This window comes from Eptatretus burgeri, chromosome 15 (genome assembly GCF_056783735.1).
Source record: "Eptatretus burgeri isolate ZD-2024b chromosome 15, Ebu_testis_v1, whole genome shotgun sequence".
NCBI lineage: Eukaryota > Metazoa > Chordata > Myxini > Myxiniformes > Myxinidae > Eptatretus > Eptatretus burgeri.
The window spans coordinates 39,766,229-39,787,490 of record NC_140975.1 but is presented as its reverse complement, the minus strand read 5'-3'; the positions used below and the strand labels follow the sequence as shown (position 1 = coordinate 39,787,490).

Genomic DNA, 21,262 nt, shown 5'->3' with positions numbered 1-21,262 from the left:
CACGTTCCATTTAACCTACGTAGCTAAACTACGTCCCCGCTACACATCCATAAGTCTGTCTCTGTCTCCTAACAAATCATTTTATTTCCCATTTCCCATTTTCCCATCCTAAATCTGGCTACAATCCCTCTACCTAATCCATTCCACGGACTCCATGAGGACTTACCCTGCCCCATGAAGTCGGTCTAACTAAGCTAACCCTTCCCCCTAACTAGTTTCCATCCTGTGCCCAGGTAAGGGGGTCTTTCACCCCTTGCCCAGGAATCCTTTGCACCCGAAAGTGAGGCTTGCTTTTTTTTTTTTTCCATGCGCAGCACCTGCGCGGCAACTCAGAGCTCGCGCACTTTGCACCTGCCCGTGACGTCATGCAGCTGCACGTGTTCCTCGTCCCTCCTTGGACGGTGCCATCCGGCAGAGATACCCCTCCTGCCGGATTCCAACCCCACGTGCAGCCATGACGTCACCGTGCGCATAAAAAAAAAAAAACACAAGCCACACGTCTCGAGGGGTTCCCCACGCGAACACATGTGCTTTGCCCGTTGGAGCTTCACACACACGATCGCGTGGAGAACCCGTCCGGTCCAAATCCATTTACCTGCCTAAACTTTGTCCGTCCGCGGGATCGGCAAATCCACCGCGTGCGTTTCCGGACCGGGACTTCACTTCTGCAAGCGAGCACGTGGTGGTCTCGTGCGTTGCACAGCACGAACCGCGTGCTCACTGCTGGGTGAACCCGGCACGGTCCTCGAAACAACTACAGCCGCTACTCGGCTTTCTTTCTTCTCATGTCGCCTTCGTCGTCGCCATTCAACCCACGCACACCTGCGTGTTACGACGCACACAGTCCACTCCATCACATTCACACCGGGAGACGCGGCTGCGTGCTCCCGCATGCCAACCGACATCTCCCTCTCATACCGCTCTCTCACACACACGGTCTCCCTGGCACACAGCGACCTTGCACACGGCCGTTCACTCACGCGTGCCTCACTACTCACACAAACCATACTACTCACACGTGGTGCTCCATTCACTCGCGCGGGGGCACTCACCCGCGGTGCCTCACCCACACACGCGAGGGCACTCAACCGCTGCGCCTCATCCACACACCGTGCCTCACTCATACACGCGGGGGCACTCACCCGTGGTACCTCACTCATACACACGGCGACACTCACACACGCGGTCTCTTCCACACAACGTCCCTCACTCATACACGCGGGGGCACTCAACCGCGGTGCCTCATCCACACTCCGTGCCTCATTCGCACACGCGGGGGCACTAACCCGCGGTGCCTCACTCGCACTCCGTGCCTCATCCACACACGCGGGGGCACTCACCCGTGGTGCCTCATCCACACTGGCCGTTTCATCCACACACGCGGGGGCACTAACCCGCGGTTCCTCATCCACACACCGTGCCTCACTCATACACGCGGGGGCACTCAACCGCGGTGCCTCATCCATACACCGTCCCTCACTCACACACGCGGGGGAACTCAACCGTGGTTCCTCATCCACACACGGTCCCTCACCCACACACGCGGGGGCACTAACCCGCGGTGCCTCACTCATACACACGGCGACACACACACGCGGTCTCTTCCACACACGGTGCCTCACCCACACACGCGGGGGCACTAACCCGCGGTGCCTCACTCACACTCCGTGCCTCATCCACACACGGCGTGCTGGGAAGCACGTACTCCGGCACCATCGCTACCACACCACTCACACACGGGGTCGCTGCCACACACGGGGACGCACTCACACCCTGCACCACACACACCGGGACAACCACACTGGGGATTCGTGTCCCCACAAGGGTCTCCGGGGCCTCTATACCCCCCAAGCTCTCCGTGCACTCGTTCACAGCACCCGTCCCCTCAACCTCGCAAAGCACGACCGAACCCACCTGGTCGTGATCCGCCTCAAGGGGGAATACTCCCTCCCCTCGTTCCTGGAGGAGGCCATCCCGCTGCTCGCACCGGGTCCCTACACGCTCCGCGAGCTCACCCCCATTATCCTCCACTACCTCCGTGTGTGTGTGTGCGTCACTTACCCCATCTTCATCGTGTAGTCTTCCCTCTATTTTTTTTGTCTCCCATGTCTCTGCCAACTCTTCACCCTTTACCTCCCTTGTCTCAACTATTATTTCCTTTGTCACGGCCTTCATGCCCGCCTGCAGGCATCGGCCCATGTTCTGCGTCTCACCCCGTAGCTCTTTCATTTCTTCCTTCATGTTTGCTTCCATTCCGTTTATTTTTGTATCCATCTTTTCGTTTATTTGTTGTGTATTCGCATCCATCGTCGTTTTCACTTCATTTGTATTTGTATCCATCTTTTCGTTCATTTGTTCGTTCATGCCTTTCATTTCGTTTTTCATATTCGCCCATCTTCGTTTTTACTTCGTCCATTTGCTTGTTCATGTTCGCAATCATCTTCGCTGTCGTTTCCGCATACATTTTTGCCAGCATGGTGTATAGCTGGGTCATGTCGGGTGCGCTTGGGTGAGCCGTTTCGGCAGGGGTCGGGGAAGGGTTTTGGTGGAGAGGGGGGGGAGGTGTCATACACCGCGGCCGCTGCCGCACCCACCTCAGGTTCTGGGTTCAGTTGGGCGAGTCCGTGTTCCTGCACAATCAACATTTCCTGCTCGGGGATTCCATCCTGGACCATGGATCCTACACATTCTACATCCATTTCTAATACCCCCGGCTCCCGCTCGCCTTGAGACGCCATCTTGCTTCTCGTGAAGGGTTAATTTGCTCGCTCGTAATTTGGAGGGAATCGGGGGTCGCTTCTCTCACCCCTGGACCGATTCCCGTGAATTTAGCCGGAGACAGGAGAGCCTGTTGTCCCGCTCTCCAATACCAGTGCCGCGAGGAGGGCGATGAATTTGTATCGCACGACCTGACACCAGTGTTGCGGTCTTCGCGCCCGCCGGCGTGCGAACGGCCACGGAACTCGAATCGCGGCACGTCGCCCACCGGACGGACAATCCAGTCGTGACCCTCTCGGACTAACGCCGGGAACCAGTCACGGGTGGACCTTCGGTCTCACCGCGATCGAGCCAATCAGCCCCCGCGTGGGATAGGGTTGCTCGCCAAATTCGAACTACCTAAGTACCCACGCGGAGGGTAGACCGGGCGATCGCACCTCGCCGCAGGTCGACTTCGGACACGGGCCACTTAAGCGACCCGTTCCGTACTATCAGAATAACCGAGCGGTGTTATCGTCGACCTCGACGGTTCGATTAACTTATCGGGCGTATTCAGCCCACTACCAACCCTTTACGTGAAGCAAGATGGGGATTCAATGGAGGAAAAGACGAAGCGAAGCGGGAGAACAGTTCAACAATAAAGCACATTTATTCGCGACGAACGGAAAGCACACAAATACAATTCCACCAAATGCACACAAAAAAAAGAAAACACAATTCCATTTACACAAAAAGCAAATATAAAAGTGAAAACACAGTGCAGAGCTAATACCGACTACCGAGCACACGGCAACACTTATACAATTCTACTTCACAGACGGCGCCGACAACACATACCCAAAACCAAGGAAAAGAAATACCCCCAAGAATGAGGTAGGCCTGGGGCCGAGACCGGGTCGGGCCTACCCGTCTGGTGATGAGACGCGGAGCGGCGATGGCCCTGCAACCCGCGGGCCTCGTGGACAGTGCCTGGCAGGGGGGTGGGAACGGGGCCCCCTTGGTCGCACTATCTCAGCGCGGGGGGAAACAGGAGGGGGTTGCTGATGCTCGGGGTATAGAGGATCTTTATTATGTGCGACGAGCGTCTCCACCTCGGCCAGGTCGCGCTGTCGGCCTCCCTCGGGTGCAGCTTCCTGCACGACGCGAGCACCCCCTCGTCTGGTGTCGCCGCCTTTCCACAGCTCCGTCCCCTCCGTTCCGACTCCAACGCACACGACGAGCAGCTCCACCGCCCGCGAAGTCTTGACCCTTTGCTTCCGACTCTCCTCTTCTTGACTCTCCGACCCGTTCTGCTGACTCTCTCGTTCCTGTTTTGCGACCCTCCCCTGACTGACGAACACCGTCCTTTTATCCCCCCGTAACTTCGCCTTTGACCCCCTCCCTTTGACCTTTCACCTCGCTCCCCATTGGCCCGAGAAAAAGTGGGCGTGAAGGCTTTTTGATCCACAAATTTGCATATATCGATCGCCCTGGGGGCGGGGCCACTTCCCCCCTCGCTCACCGATTGGACGGCAAAAAGTGGGCGTGTGTCGTTTTTGATCCGTTTTTGAAGCAGAAAATCCGTGATTTTGTACACGCTGTTCGACGCGCGTTCTGCACTAGTCCAGCATCGGTGCCCATGAGTGGCGCGAGATGACGGTGATGCGATGGTGGCGAGTTGTGACGGTAAAGGTCATGGCGGTTGTGGTGAAGCGGCGTTGTGGTTGGTGGTTGTTGTTGTGGTTGTGATCATGGCGGTTGGTCCAAAATAAAGATAGTAAAAGAAAAACGGCTATCCTAAAGAGTCGCAGCACGTATAAATGACATGTATTCCCACTAGACAACGGGTTTGGGCCTAACTACACATGCACTTACCGAGATACCTCACCTAAGGGACCTGAATGGTGGTTTGCGAATCTGGTAACCACAACAATATATACAGTATATACAGTATATACTAGCTGGGAGGCGACGATGGTTCGCGGGCATTATTGAACAATGCCACGATAGGTACAATTGAGTTAGTGGAAGCTTTTGAGGAAGCCCTACCGTAAAAATTTATCTCTTCCGTCAAAATTGACCAAATCAAATCGGATTTTTTACATGTTGTACTTATGGACATTACACACAGCTTCTAGGAAATGAAATTGCGAGAATGAAAAGTTCAAGTGGGTGTGGCTCCGCCCACGAGGGCGTGGGACGCCCCTCATACAAAAAGACACAACTAGACCATGATATCTAGCTTGTGTCCAAGTTTCATCCAGATTGCATCAAACGTCACGGAGCTATACTCTGGAGAGAGTCACAAACAGACACACAGACACAACAAAAATAGTGGTCACTGTTGGCGCCCGCGAACCAATAAATATATATAAAGCCGGGAGGCGACGATGGTTCGCGGGCATTATTGAACAATGCCACGAGAGGTACAATTGTGTTAGTGGAAGCTTTTGAGGAAGCCCTCCCGTAAAAATTTATCTCTTCCGTCAAAATTGACCAAATCAATCAAATCGGATTTTTTATATGTTGTACTTATGGACATTACGCACAGTTACTCGGAAATGAAATTGTGAGAAAAAATCGAGAAAAAATAAATAAAATTAATAAACAGTTCAAGTGGGCATGGCTCCGCCCACAAGGGGCGTGGGACGCTCCCCCCCCCATACAAAAAGACACGACGAGACCATGATATCTAGCTTTTGTCCAAGTTTCATCAAGATCGCATCAAATGTCAAGGAGCTATGCTCTGGAGAGAGTCACAAACAGACACACAGACACAATGAAAATAGTGGTCACTGCTGGCGCCCACGAACCAATATAAATATCTAAATATATATAAATATGTGCAACACTCACGACCGAGGAAGATGCCAGGAAGTGCATCCCCCACGTTCAAAAGGAGTAGGTCGGCTCGGACACTTCCTCAGCGAATGTATATATATATATTGTTGCGGTCTTCGCGCCCGCCGGCGTGCGATGGCCACGTAACTCGAATCGCGGCGCGTCGCCCACCGGACGGACAATCCAGTCGTGACCCTCTCGGACTAACGCCGGGAACCAGTCACGGGTGGACCTTTCGGTCTCACCGCGATCGAGCCAATCAGCCCCCGCGTGGGATAGGGTTGCTCGCCAAATTCGAACTACCTAAGTACCCACGCGGAGGGTAGACCGGGCGATCGCACCTCGCCGCAGGTCGACTTCGGACACGGGCCACTAGCGACCCGTTCCGTACTATCAGAATAACCTTGACGGTGTTATCGTCGACCTCGACGGTTCGATTAATTATCGGGCGTATTCAGCCCACTACCAACCCTTTACGTGAAGCAAGATGGGGATTCAATGGAGGAAAAGACGAAGCGAAGCGGGAGAACAGTGCAACAATAAAGCACGTTTATTCTCGGCACACGGGAAGCACACAAATACAATTCCACCAAATGCACACAAAAAGAAAACACAATTCCATTTACATAAAAAGCAAACATAAAAGTGAAAACACAGTGCAGAGCTAATTCCGACTACCGAGCACACGGCAACACTTATACAATTCTACTTCACAGACGGCGCCGACAACACATACCCAAAACCAAGGAAAAGAAATACCCTCAAGAATGAGGTAGGCCTGGGGCCGAGACCTGGTCGGGCCTACCCCGTCTGGTGATGAGACGCGGAGCGGCGATGGCCCCGCAACCCGCGGGCCTCGTGGACAGTGCCTGGCAGGGGGTGGGAACGGGGCCCCTTGGTCGCACTATCTCAGCGCGGGGGAAACAGGAGGGGGTTGCTGATGCTCGGGGTATAGAGGAGCTCTATTATGTGCGCCGCGCGTCTCCACCTCGGCCAGGTCGCGCTGCCGGCCCCCCTCGGGCGCGCAGCTCCTTGCACGACGCGAGCACCCTTCGTCCGACTCGCCGCCTCTCCACAGCTCGTCCCCTCCGTTCCGACTCTCCTTCGCCTCGTTCCGACCTTTACGACTCCCTTCTTCCTCGTTCCGACTTCTTACTACCCGTTCCGACTCCTTCCTTCCTCGTTCCGACTTCTTACTTCCCTTTTACTGACGAACACCGTCCTTTTATCCCCCCGTAACTTCGCCTTTGACCCCCTCCCTTTGACCTTTCAACTCAAGCTCCCCATTGGCCCCGACAAAAAGTGGGCGTGAAGGCTTTTGATCCACAAATTTGCATATATCGATCGCCCTGGGGCGGGGCCAGTCGCCCCTCGCTCACCGATTGGACGGCAAAAAGTGGGCGTGTGTCGTTTTGGATCCGTTTTGAAGCAGAAAATCCGTGATTTTGTACACGCTGTTCAACGTGCGCCCTACACGAGTCCAGCATCGGTGCCCATGAGTGGCGCGAGACGACGGCGATGCGATGGTGGCGAGTTGTGACGGTAAAGGTCGTGGCGGTTGTGGTGAAGCGGTGGTTGTGGTCGGTGGTTGATGTTGTGGTTGTGATGGTGGCGATTGGTCCAAAATAAAGATAGTAAAAGAAAAACGGCTATCCTGAAGAGTCGCAGCACGTATAAATGACATGTATTCCCACTAGACAACGGGTTTGGGCCTAACTACACATGCACTTACCGAGATACCTCACCTAAGGGACCTGAATGGTGGTTTGCGAATCTGGTAACCACAACACTACCCCTTCCTTTTTACAGACTCGTCCCGAGTCGTCAAATTCGTGTGCCATCATGTGTAGTTTTCCCCTAGTACACTTTACCTACGGATCCCTGAGTGCGACATTCATGGTATTCGTGTCCCCAAAATAAATAACCTGAGGGCTGCGTAACTACCTAAACAAACTCACTCACACGGACGACTTAAATAAAATTGTCGCCGCAAAGACAAACATGCCGGGGGCGCACTCATATGTACAGTACATCTTAACCTTAACTTACAATTTTTACACTAAACCATGGCCCAGGATCATCGAACTCTGCAAAAAGAAAGCAGTTCGCAGGGAGCCAGGCTGCCCACATGCAGTCTCTGACTCAAACAATGCAGGTGACAGGGAACGTGGCTGGCTGCTCACACGCAGTCCAAGGCCTTCCCTTTTGAGCTGAACGCAGTGAACCACAACGGTGCATGGGCCGCACAAACGTAGTCTCCGCGCCAGCTCAAGTGGCACACGCAATGAGCACAACGAATGAATGCATGAACGGTTTGAACTGAATGCAGTGAACCACAACGGTGCATGGGCTGCACAAACGCAGTCTCCGTGCCAGCTCAAGTGGCACACGCAATGAGCACAACGAATGGATGCATGGACACAAACACGGTGCACGGGCTGCCACTGCAGGCCAGTGTTGTCTGCTACCAACAGGGCAGTTCTCGCAGCTGCAAACTGTTGCCTTGATCCTGGCGCACATGGAAATGAACAGGGGGCAAAGCAAAAAATTGAACGGGGCTGGTGAACGTGGGCAGTGGGCATGGCATGGCAAAGGTGGCAGGCAAACACAGCCCGCAGAAGAAGGACGTTGCAGGCAAACACAGCCGGCAGATGAACTGGCCGGCACAGGCCTCGAAGAAAAACAGCCAGCAGATGAACTTACAGGCCTTGCAGCAAAACAACAACTGCCGATGAAGTTTGCCGGCCTCCGCCTTGAAGCAAAACACGGCCAGCCGATGAAGTTGGCCAGCCTTTGCCGTTCAATGGAGGTTGGTGAAGGGAGTGCGGTGGTGCTGGCCACTTGGAGGGCGGGCTCGGACCTACCTACCTGTCTCCCTCCCAACCTATCGCCTTTGCCTGTCACTGTACATACCCACTCCCTTAATTTGTCAAACCCCAATTTAGCCCCAACTTATTTTTATTTTTATTTTTACTTTTATGTTTACTTCCCCTCTATAAATCGTCCCCTAACCCCCTTTATCGTCCTTGTTCGGCTAACCTATCCTGTCACCTAGCCTACTCCCAACCCCTACGTTCCCTTCCCGGAGGGGAATAAGGGAGAGCTAACGTCCTGTGTCGAGGCCCAACGAAGCCTCAGAATGGCCTCCCCAGAGTTCGGCGATCTTAACACCAAGTGGGTCCAGCGGCCCACAACGCCAGCGAGGCGATGGATGGTGCGGAGGGGTACATCTCCTAATCTACCCTAACCATTTAACTGTTAAACTACCCCGGGGCTTTCAACAAGCGCCTCTCGCTTAAACTATTGGTTCTAACAACCCAGATTCCCGTCGCCTGTGTTGGTGTCCTCACAATTTCGGGCCTCGCCCCCCAATTTTCTCTCCGTGCCCTCACACGGTCTCCTGGCTGGGACACGTGGCTCCCTTTGGCAGGCACGACCCTCTGCCGATTCTCCCGCTATGGCACCCCCGGGCACTACACTGCCTCCGAGCCTACCAGCTCCCTAACACCGGGGAGTGCCCCCCATGGCACCTCCTGAAACGCACACGTGGCAGGCCGGCCTCCCGGGCCCCTTTCCGAGGGTCACCCGTGCCCACTGCACTGCCCACGCGGCTAATGGCGCCCCGGGCCCCCGCACCAAGCAGGCGCACCCGTGCCCACTACTCTATCCCGGCCCCCCATGGGCCCATGGCCTACCGCGGCCGACTAGCCTGGTGCCCGGGGTACCCTCTCAGCGATACTCACCTTTCGCAGCCACGCTCCCAAGCCCGTCAACAGGGCTCCTGCACCCCTCCAAATGGGTCTCGAGCCTACTTTCCCACCAACAGCAAAACGACCTCCATTTTTCAATTTGACTAACCCAGCTAACTCACTCTACACTGACCCCGGGGTCCCTTGGGCGGGAGTCACTCCTCCCCCCAATCACTCATCGCACCATGCATTCCCCATTCACTCCACACACACAGACCCGCTGGCCTCACTCACTCAACATGTACACGTACTCTCCTCACAACTCACCAACTCTTCAACACACACACCGCTGAACTCTGCCATCCTTCTAACTACCTCCCCTAACTAACTCGTGCTCCCACGTCGTCCCTTAAACTACAGCACGTTCCATTTAACACTACGTAGCTAAGCTACGTCCCCTCTACACATCCAAAGTCTGTCTCTGTCTCCAAATAAATCATTTTATTTCCCCACCTAAATCTGGCTACAATCCCTCTAACTAATCCATTCCACGGACTCCATGAGGACTTACCCCTGCCCCATGGAGTCGGTCTAACTAAGCTAACCCTTCCCCCTAACTAGTTTCCATCCTGTGCCCAGGCTAAGGGGGTCTTTCACCCCTTGCCCAGGAATCCTGTGTACCCGAAAGTGAGGCTTGTTTTTTTTTCTTTTTTTTTTTTCATGCGCAGCACCTGCGCGGCAACTCAGAGCTCGCGCACTTTGCACCTGGCCGTGACGTCATGCAGCTGCACGTGTTCCTCGTCCCTCCTTGGACGGTACCATCCGGCAGAGATACCCCTCCTGCCGGATTCCAACCACACGTGCAGCCATGACGTCACCGTGCGCAAAAAAAAACACAAGCCCCACGTCTCGAGGGGTTTCCCACGCGAACACGTGTGCTTTGCCCGTTGGAGCTCAACACACACGATCGCGTGGAGAACCCGTCCGGTCCAAATCCATTTACCTGCCTAAACTTTGTCCGTCCGCGGGATCGGCAAATCCACCGCGTGCGTTTCCGGACCGGGACTTCACTCTCGCAAGCGAGCACGTGGTGGTCTCGTGCGTTGCACAGCACGAACCGCGTGCTCACTGCTGGGTGAACCCGGCACGGTCCTCGAAACAACCACAGCCGCTACTCGGCTTTCGTTTCTCCCATGTCGCCGTCGTCGTCGCCATTCAACCCACGCACACCTGCGTGTTACGACGCACACAGTCCACTCCATCACATTCACACCGGGAGACGCGGCTGCGTGCTCCCGCATGCCAACCGACATCTCCCTCTCATACCGCTCTCTCACACACACGGTCTCCCTGGCACACAGCGACCTTGCACACGGCCGTTCACTCACGCGTGCCTCACTACTCACACAAACCATACTACTCACACGTGGTGCTCCATTCACTCGCGCGGGGGCACTCACCCGCGGTGCCTCACCCACACACGCGAGGGCACTCAACCGCTGTGCCTCATCCACACACCGTGCCTCATCCACACACGGTTCCTCACCCACACACGCGGGGGCACTAACCCGCGGTGCCTCATCCACACTGGCCGTTTCACTCACACACACGGCCTCTCTCACACACGGTGCCTCATCCACACACGGCGTGCTGGGAAGCACGTACTCTGGCACCATCGCCACCACACCAATCACACACGGGGTCGCTTCCACACACGGGGACGCACTCACGCCTTGCACCACACACACAGGGACAACTACACTGGGGATTCGTATCCCCACAAGGGTCTCCGGGGCCTCTATACCCCCCAAGCTCTCCGTGCACCCGTCCACAGCACCCGTCCCCTCAACCTCGCAAAGCACGACCGAACTCACCTGGTCGTGACTCGCCTCAAGGGGGCATACTCCCTCCCCTCGTTCCTGGAGGAGGCCATCCAGGTGCTCGCACCGGGTCTCCACACGCTCCGCGAGCTCACCCCCATTGTCCTCCACTACCTCCGTGTGTGTGTGCGCGTCACTTACCCCGTCTTCATCGTGTAGTCTTCCCTCTATCGTTCCCATCTCCCGTGTCTCTGCCAACTCTTCACCCTTTACCTCCCTTGTCTCAACTATTATTTCCGTTGTCGTCACCTCGTGTCTCGTCTCACACGTTTTGGTCTCCCCATTTAATTTTTCCCTTTCGGTCATCGTCACGACCCTCGCCCAACACGTTCCACGAATTATTTTTTCACCCGCCTCCACCGCGGGCCTGTCAGCCGTTGCACCCCACCCAGCTCGTTCGCTCCCACACGTGGCGTCGCTATTCCCAGCTCCCTGGTCACGGCCTTCATGCCCGCCTGCAGGCATCGGCGCATGTTCTGTCTCTCACCCCCTAGTTCCTTCATTTCTTTCTTCCTTTTCTGTGTATTCGCATCCATCGTTTCGTTCATGCCTTTCAATTCGATTTTTATTTCATTTGTATTTGTATCCATTGTCGTTTTCACTTCATTCATTTGTTTGTTCATTGCCGCCAGCATGGCGCATAGCTGGGCCATGTTGGATGCACTCAGCTGAGCCGTTTCGGCAAGGGTTGGGGAAGGGTCTTGGTGGAGAGGGGGGGGGAGGTGTCATACACCGCGGCCGCTGCCGCCTCGGGCCCTGGGTTCAGTTGGGCGAGTCCGTGTTCCTGCACAATCAACATTTCCTGCTCGGGGATTCCATCCTGGACCATGGATCCTACACATTCTACATCCATTTCTAATACCCCCGGCTCCCGCTCGCCTTGAGACGCCATCTTGCTTCTCGTGAAGGGTTAATTTGCTCGCTCGTAATTTGGAGGGAATCGGGGGTCGCTTCTCTCACCCCTGGACCGATTCCCGTGAATTTAGCCGGAGACAGGAGAGCCTGTTTTCCTGTTCTCCGATACCAGTGCCGCGGAGGGCGATGAATTTGTATCCCACTCCTGACACCAGTGTTGCGGTCTTCGCGCCCGCCGGCGTGCGATGGCCACGTAACTCGAATCGCGGCGCGTCGCCCACGGACGGACAATCCAGTCGTGACCCTCTCGGACTAACGCCGGGGAACCAGTCACGGGTGGACCTTTCGGTCTCACCGCGATCGAGCCAATCAGCCCCCGCGTGGGATAGGGTTGCTCGCCAAATTCGAACTACCTAAGTACCCACGCGGAGGGTAGACCGAGGCGATCGCACCTCGCCGCAGGTCGACTTCGGACACGGGCCATAGCGACCCGTTCCGTACTATCAGAATAACCGAGCGGTGTTATCGTCGAACTCGACGGTTCGATTAATTATCGGCGTATTCAGCCCACTACCAACCCTTTACGTGAAGCAAGATGGGGATTCAATGGAGGAAAAGACGAAGCGAAGCGGGAGAACAGTTCAACAATAAAGCACGTTTATTCTCGGCACACGGGAAGCACACAAATACAATTCCACCAAATGCACACAAAAAAAGAAAACACAATTCCATTTACATAAAAAGCAAACATAAAAGTGAAAACACAGTGCAGAGCTAATTCCGACTACCGAGCACACGGCAACACTTATACAATTCTACTTCACAGACGGCGCCGACAACACATACCCAAAACCAAGGAAAAGAAATACCCTCAAGAATGAGGTAGGCCTGGGGCCGAGACCTGGTCGGGCCTACCCGTCTGGTGATGAGACGCGGAGCGGCGATGGCCCCGCAACCCGCGGGCCTCGTGGACAGTGCCTGGCAGGGGGGTGGGAACGGGGCCCCCTTGGTCGCACTATCTCAGCGCGGGGGGAAACAGGAGGGGGGGGTTGCTGATGCTCGGGGTATAGAGGATCTTTATTATGTGCGCGACGAGCGTCTCCACCTCGGCCAGGTCGCGCTGCCGGCCTCCCTCGGGCGCGCAGCTCCTTGCACGACGCGAGCACCCTTCGTCCGACTCGCCGCCTCTCCACAGCTCGTCCCCTCCGTTCCGACTCTCCTTCGCCTCGTTCCGACCTTTACGACTCCCTTCTTCCTCGTTCCGACTTCTTACTACCCGTTCCGACTCCTTCCTTCCTCGTTCCGACTTCTTACTTCCCTTTTACTGACGAACACCGTCCTTTTATCCCCCCGTAACTTCGCCTTTGACCCCCTCCCTTTGACCTTTCAACTCGCTCCCCATTGGCCCGACAAAAAGTGGGCGTGAAGGCTTTTTGATCCACAAATTTGCATATATCGATCGCCCTGGGGGCGGGGCCAATTCGCCCCTCGCTCACCGATTGGACGGCAAAAAGTGGGCGTGTGTCGTTTTGGATCCGTTTTTGAAGCAGAAAATCCGTGATTTTGTACACGCTGTTCAACGTGCGCCCTACACGAGTCCAGCATCGGTGCCCATGAGTGGCGCGAGACGACGGCGATGCGATGGTGGCGAGTTGTGACGGTAAAGGTCGTGGCGGTTGTGGTGAAGCGGTGGTTGTGGTCGGTGGTTGATGTTGTGGTTGTGATGGTGGCGATTGGTCCAAAATAAAGATAGTAAAGAAAAACGGCTATCCTGAAGAGTCGCAGCACGTATAAATGACATGTATTCCCACTAGACAACGGGTTTGGGCCTAACTACACATGCACTTACCGAGATACCTCACCTAAGGGACCTGAATGGTGGTTTGCGAATCTGGTAACCACAACAATATATATATATATATATATATATATATATATATATATATATATATATATATATATATATATATATATATATATATATATATGTATATATATATATATATATATGTATATATGTATATATATGTATATATGTATATATATGTATATATGTATATATATATGTATATATGTATATATATATATATATGTACATATATATTGTTACGAATTCTCGCCCGCTGGTGTGCGAACGACCGCGTTTTACTAATCGCGGCCATACGCCCACCGGACGAACAATTCAGTCGCGGCTTTCCGGAGCAACGCCGAAAACCAGCCATGGGTGTGTTCTTAACCACACCACAACCTTGTCCGCACTCTCCCCGCGCTACAGGGTCAATCGCCGAATTGTCGATATACCTAATTATTCGCGCGGGTAGATTACCGAGAGATTGTACCTCAACGGGGCCGCTGGGACACGAGCCGTGTAATGCAGCTCACTCTGTTTTTGGATAACCGAGCGGGGTGTTATCGCGACTCCCGTTGGACCCGATCGCTTTACCGGCTATTCAAAAACCAACTATATTCCGAGGGCAAGATGGCCGTTCAATTGGGGAAAGAGGACACAACGAACGGGTTAACATTCAAACAAGCACATTTATTTGTACACAACCATGCACGTATACAATCAAGCAATGAATGCAAAAACACGCATTCAGTTATGCAATGAATGGGGGGTCTGGACAAGACGCGAGCAAGACAAAGCGCTACAACCGTCTATTTATTATGTACAGTCACTTATCAGTTCTACTTATCGGACTTGGTGCCACAACTTTCATACAAAGAAAAGCAAGGAAAAACCCCCTCAAAGACAAGGGGGTAGACTGGACCTCTCAGGGTCTTTATGACATGGAGCTTTGAGGACCGAAGGAGCTCCAAGAGGCCGCGCAGGTTACCTTCACCTCGCTGGGGCGACCCGCGACGTTCCGTCCCCACGGCAGCTAGCGTAACCACGGCTCGGCCGCGGCCTGGTGATTCGGGCCCCAGCCGGCAACGCCTGAGAGGAATGAACGGGTCTTTGCTCTTTCTGAGTTGATGCTCTGTTTAAGAACCCGTCCGTCCATCAGCGATGCTCGGACTGTTCGGAAGCCCGATCACCTCAGACCGTTCGGTGCTGGTTGGCGAGCTCTCTCCAGCTCTCCCCACTTCCTGCACATGAACACGCAGCTCCGCGTGGCACAGCAGGCTTGGCCGTGCTCCCAGCTTGCGCCTCTTCCGCTCTCCTCAGGTTCTCCACCGACTCCAGGCTCCAGGCGCTCCGAACCCCGGCAGACACTCCACAGTCTGACCTCAGACTGGCGCTCCGCTCGCCCTTTTATAGGGCCCGAGAGATGAGATCTGATCTCCGCACTCTCACCTCTGACCCCCACTGGCTCCGCCCCTCTCGCTCTCTTAATCCAAATTCCGAAGCGAAGCTTGCACAGAGCGGACGTGCGCGAAGACGGCGAGCCTGCGCGGCGAGTGGACGTGCGCAAAATCACCGACTTGCACGGCAAGCGGACGTGCGTGAAATTACCGACTTGCGCGGCGAGGAAACCCCCGCGTCTACCTGCAGTGTTGCCGTTCAATGCGGACTCGCCGTGGCTGGCGCAAAGATGGCATCGCTTCGGAAATGAAGGTGAGGCGACGTTGTTCGTGTTGATTTATCGGGGGAGATGTGGTTTAGGAGATGGTGAGGAGATGTCGTTGTGAAGGTGGTGTGGAGATGGTGGTTGCTGGTTGGCGTTGTGGAGGAGGTGGTTGGTGGTTGGCGTGGTGGAGAAGGTGGTTTGTGGGTGGCGTGGTGGAGAAGGTGGGTGGAGTTGGTGGTTGGCGTGGTGGAGAAGGTGGTTGGCGTGGTGGAGAAGGTGGTTGGTGGTTGGCGTTGTGGTGGTCTAAAATAACGATAGTAAAAGAAAAACGGCTACCTCAAAGATCACAGCACGGGTGACACGAATAAATTCCCTTTATACAACGGTGGGGAAATCTATCTGAACACAGACTTATCGGCATAACTGATCTAAGGACCTATATGGTGCTCTGCGAATTTCCACAGCCGAAACAATATATATTTTTACAAATATATATTTATATATACGAGTACGTGCCCGTACATGCAAAAAATAAAAATAAAATAAATTTTCAAACCGCGAGCCAGAAACAACCACACAGGCCGTTCCTTCGCTCTCGTAAACGACGACTGGATTGGGGCATTGTGTTTATCTATAAATGCGCATAAGAAATTGAGAAATTATTTGAATACATTGTCATCACTCTCCGGAAGTGGTGCGTGCCCGTACGGAATGTTCACATGAATTCCACGAATTATTGCTTGTATTGAAGTAACAACTGCTGTGATACTTACACACACAGAGTTAATTAAAATCCAAATTAAAATCAAGTTTACCTTCCTGTCTTTGCTTGCCATGACATTCGCTGCCATTGACCATTGCCACTCCTACACCATGGTAACTAAGGCACCAATCCCCATCGCAACCGGCACGGCACGTGACGTCATCGTCGGCCGGCTGTGCACCGGCCTACGCAGCCATGCCTACGCAGCAACTTGTCCTTTCATTGGTTGGTTAATAAATCGTCATAACTTGGGAAGCACTTGTCCGATTAATATCAAACCTTGAAAAGGCACATCCACAGGGCCCAGCAATATACCTGGCAAGTTTCAATTAGATCGGACCAGTGGTTGTCGAGAAACAGCGGGCACACACACACACACACACACACACACACACACACACACACACACACCTGGAATTATTTATATATATATATATATATATATATATATATATATATATATATATATATATATATATATATATAGTGGTAGGCCACACAAGCTCGCAGAATGGGACCACTGAGTACTGATGTGCGTAGTGCTGTCAAATCATCTGTCGGTTGCAACACTCACTACCGAGTTCCAAACTCCCTCTGGACGCAACATAAGCACAAGCATTGTTTGGCGAGAGCTTCACGAAATGGGTTTCCATGGCCGAGCAGCCGCACACAAGCCAAAGATCACCATGCGCAATGCCAAGCCTTGAGAGTTGGCTGTAGTGGTGTAAAGCTCACTGCCATTGGACTGGAGTAGTGGAAACGCGTTCTCTTGAGTGATGAACCACACTTCACCATCTGGCAGTCTGACGGACTAATCTGGGTTTGGTGGATGCCAGGAGAACGCTTCCTGTCTGAATGCAGAGTGCCAACTGTAAAGTTTGGAAGAGGAGGAATAATGGTCTGGGGCTGTTTTTCATGGTTTGGGCTCGGCCCCTTCGTTCCAGTGAAGGGAAATCTTAACACTACAACATGCAATGACATTCTAGACGATTCTGTGTTTCCAACTTTGTGGCAACAGTTTGGGGAAGGCCCTTTCCTGTTTCATCATGACAATGCCCCCAGGCACAAAGTGAGGTCCATCCAGAAATGGTTTGTCGAGATCGGTGTGGAAGAACTTGACTGGCCTGCACAGACCTCAACCCCATCGAACACCTTTGGAATGCTGACTGCGAGCCAGACCAAATCACCCAACATCATTGCCGGACCTCATGAATGCTTTTGTGGCTGAATGGAAGCAAATCCCCGTAGCAATGTTCTAACATCTAGTGTAAAGCCTTCTCAGAAGAGTGAAAGCAGCAAAGGGGGAACCAACTCCATTTTAATGCGCATGATTTTGGAATGAGATGTTGGACGAGCAGGTGTCCACATACTTTTGGCCATGTTGTGTAACAAGTGGTGAAGTTTGGAATTTGGAAGCAATTTCGCAAAAGAAGAACAAATTTGTTCACGTCTATTCTCAAGTGACTCCAGACCACAATCGCATAACGCATCCACATAACTATAGTAGTTTGGGCCAAGGATAAGTCTGCAAGCCCTTTCCTGGACAAATTCAACAGCGTTGCACTGCTGCTCTGTAATTCTGCTCAACCACACAGGAGCTCTGTATTCTAATGTAGGGTGAACAAAAGATGTGGAAATGGTCACCAGATCATTACTTGGGAGGGAATGGTATTTTAACTTCTGAATCGTGTGTAAACGACTGTTAGCTCTTTTAACAATAGAAATGACATGAGCATCCCATTTCAAATCTGCCCGGATGAAGATACCCAACAGTTTAATGATATTACAATTTTGGATTACAACATCATTCAACGACAGGTAAGAAGGGGGTGGTTTGCTTCGAGAGAAACAGATGTCAACAATCACACACCTTTTGGGGTTGAGACGCATTCCGTTCTCTCCAGACCAGTTCTGAAGTTTTTCAAGAACATCTGGCATACAAGATTCAGTGTGAGGACAACACTTTTCAATAAATGTAAGTTCGTCAACGTATTTGAAACGGTGAATGCCGGTGGCAATTTTGCTGTTGCCAGCATCTTTATCATGGCAAGAAATACAACAGGTCCCAACTTTGTTCCCTGGGAAACTCCAGCATGAATGTGTGTCCATTCAGAGATCTTGTCAGCGTACTTAACACACTGTTCACGATTTGAAATAAAGTCGCTTATCCAAGAAACAAGAGATGAAATCAACTCCCATTTGTGGGAGTTTTGAAATGGCGATCGTGTGATCGAAAGCTTTAGGCAAAATCTGTAAACATAATCGACGAAATTGATCTTGGTGTTTTCCATGCTCATGAGGTGCGTGCAGAATATCAATGAGATATTGTGAAGTTGATACACCTTCAATGTTTCCAAACAGTTTGGGGTCAAGGTTCTGCTTCATTGTGCTATGAAGTGTTCTGCAATTTTTGAGAAGTGGGCAGTTCGAGAAACTGGGTGCAAGTTGTCAATGGTGGCAGGTGATGAGTTTTTAATAGGAATGACACATGCCATTTTCCACTGCGCTGGAACTGTCTGTTTCTTGTATGACGCATTGATTATGTCCGTGAGAGGTTCAGCTAGTTCATAAGAGAACTGGCAGTGAAGTCTGGCAGAGATGTTGGTTGTCAGGACCACTTGCTTTGCATGATTCGATTTTTCCTATTTCTCCACAGACCTCCCATGGCTGGAGTTGACAGATTGGGAGAGATGGCAAATACGCAAGGAGTAAGGATGGGTTCATTGGTTATAAAACCCCTCCAACGGATGCAAAGTTAGAACATATTGCATCAGCAATAGTTTGGTGATCTGATTGCTCGATATTCTCAACTGCAATGTTGCGATGTGAGTTACTGCTACCAGCAGTCATTACGCGAATCTCGTGGTACCATGATGCTGGGTTTAAACGTTTTACCTTGGAAGTATAGCAATTTCATTTTGCTGCCTTCATTATGTGTATGACCTTATTGCGATAATATCTCCATCGTGAACATTATCCACTAAGGTGGAAAAGATGTTGACGAGTTTGTACAAGGGTCTTTATGAACGGCGTTAGCCATGCTTTATCTTGCTGATGCTGGTGAACACTTCATTGTTGGAAGTAGGTGTCGATCGCCTGATGGAGCATGTGATAAAACGTGTTTCACTTGTTATTCACGTTTCTCGGTGGACAAGACCTCAGACCAGTTGTGATTGCTCAACCATGCTCCAAACTCCCATGCATCACTCTCTTTCATAGGTCTTGCAACCCGTTTGCAAACAACGTTCCGACAAGGAAGGGGCGATCTCGGTCTTGCAATAACAACCTGATGATTACCGAGTCCCAAGGGTGAAATTATTTCAATTGGATTATAATGGTCAGAAAGATTTGCTACAATCATGTCCAGAATAATATTGTTGTGAGTGGGCTTGTTCACAATCTGCACCATTGAGTCTGAAAGTGAAGTGAAATATTCAAATTGATTGAAGTCGCCAAGAATGGTGATTGCAGTATCCGGTTGCAGAGTGAGTATCTGATCTATCGTTGAGTTAAGGTGATCTAACAGCTCGCTTGCTAATGGACTCTTTGGAGGGTAATAGACAGTGGCGATGACTATGCTCGCTATCGATCATAGCAGACGAGGAGGTCAGACCCTCACCCAAATCATTTCGAGATTTTCAGGGACTGAAACATGAAGAATATAGCTTGAAGGTGAAGCTGGGTGTTGATAGCAATGACTCCACCTCTTCGCACTGACCTTGAGCACAAAAACAATTCAAAGCCTCGAATAGTTAATAAATAAATGTCAGTGTGTGTCCGTCAGTCAGTCCGTCCGTCTCCTCAATAACTCCAACACCATAAATATATTGGGAAAAATTACGGGCCCAGATCAGGAATCGGACCCAGGTCCTCTGGCAAACCGTATCAGTTCTCTGCCATCTGGGTGACCCACTGGCTGAGCAACGCAATTCTTCCACACATATAAGTGCCACTCTCTTTACCCCACTGCTTCCGGGGCACTCACTGCCAATCTTAGGAGCAGCTGGGGCCTGGTCAGCAGCCCCGACATCCCGACACGTTCGAAACTCATTCATTTTTCTTTCCAAGCCTTTTTCTCATTCACGAGTCACTCAGCACGTCAATATTTCAAGTGACTGGTGTTCTACATCATCAAGACAATTGAGCGAAGGGGATTTTGTTTGTTTGGTGAACCACCATGACGTAAACGACCGAGTCTCCTCTGCTTGCCATTTTAAAGCGACGGGGGCTCGGCGACAAGAAACCTTTCTTCTTCACCAACCGCGGGAAAGATGACGGAAGTATTAATTATAATCAACCGGACTTCATTTACAACACGTCATTGCGTTTTAAATGTGAGTAAGATTTATTTTGTTGCGGTTTAAACACCATCGTCATAACCAGCACGCTGAAAGGAATAATCACCATGCTTTACTAATAATTTTTAATTGACATTGATTTGATGTTTTGGGGTCTCTCATTGTGAGTAACACTCAACCCAAACAAAGCCAATGTGAATCTGGCGCAACAAACCCAGGGAATGTATAATCGGCAGACCCAAATTTTCCCCTACTTTTCATTTTTTTTTTTTGATTATTTTAGAGATTTCAGCCAATACCAAGTGGGGTGAACTCAACCTGTCATCCTTTCGAGGTCGGCAAAATGAGTGCCATCTTGCTGGTATGATGTGTCGGAGTGGCGACCCGTCCAGGATTGTGCCCAATAGTCAAGGAGACTGCTTAGGCAGCACCAACGCTCTGTGTAGAGTATGGTCCTAATGGATGGATGGAGATTTCGGTGGTTGCAACACCCAAACAGAATAAGTCAAGCACAAAATGTGGGTGGGATCCAGCAGCTGTCCGAACAATGGGTTTACATTTTAAAAATTGACCCCCAACATGAACCACGTGGTGCTCTTGTAGACCCGCTACATGTTGCAGGTAAGCATGTCGTGAACAGTAAAAAAAAAAATCGGGGCAATACCCCTGGGTGCTCACCTGGTCGTGGTGGATAAGATAACCAAGGAAACCACTGGTAGGCATGGAT

General features: G+C 52.0%; 1 long non-coding RNA gene across 1 annotated transcript in view; it reads right to left on the bottom strand.

Annotated features, from left to right (window-relative positions):
- LOC147011989 (uncharacterized) overlaps positions 1 to 21,262 on the bottom strand; it is a 30,545-nt gene that overhangs the window by 7,958 nt on the left and 1,325 nt on the right. The window lies entirely within an intron of this gene.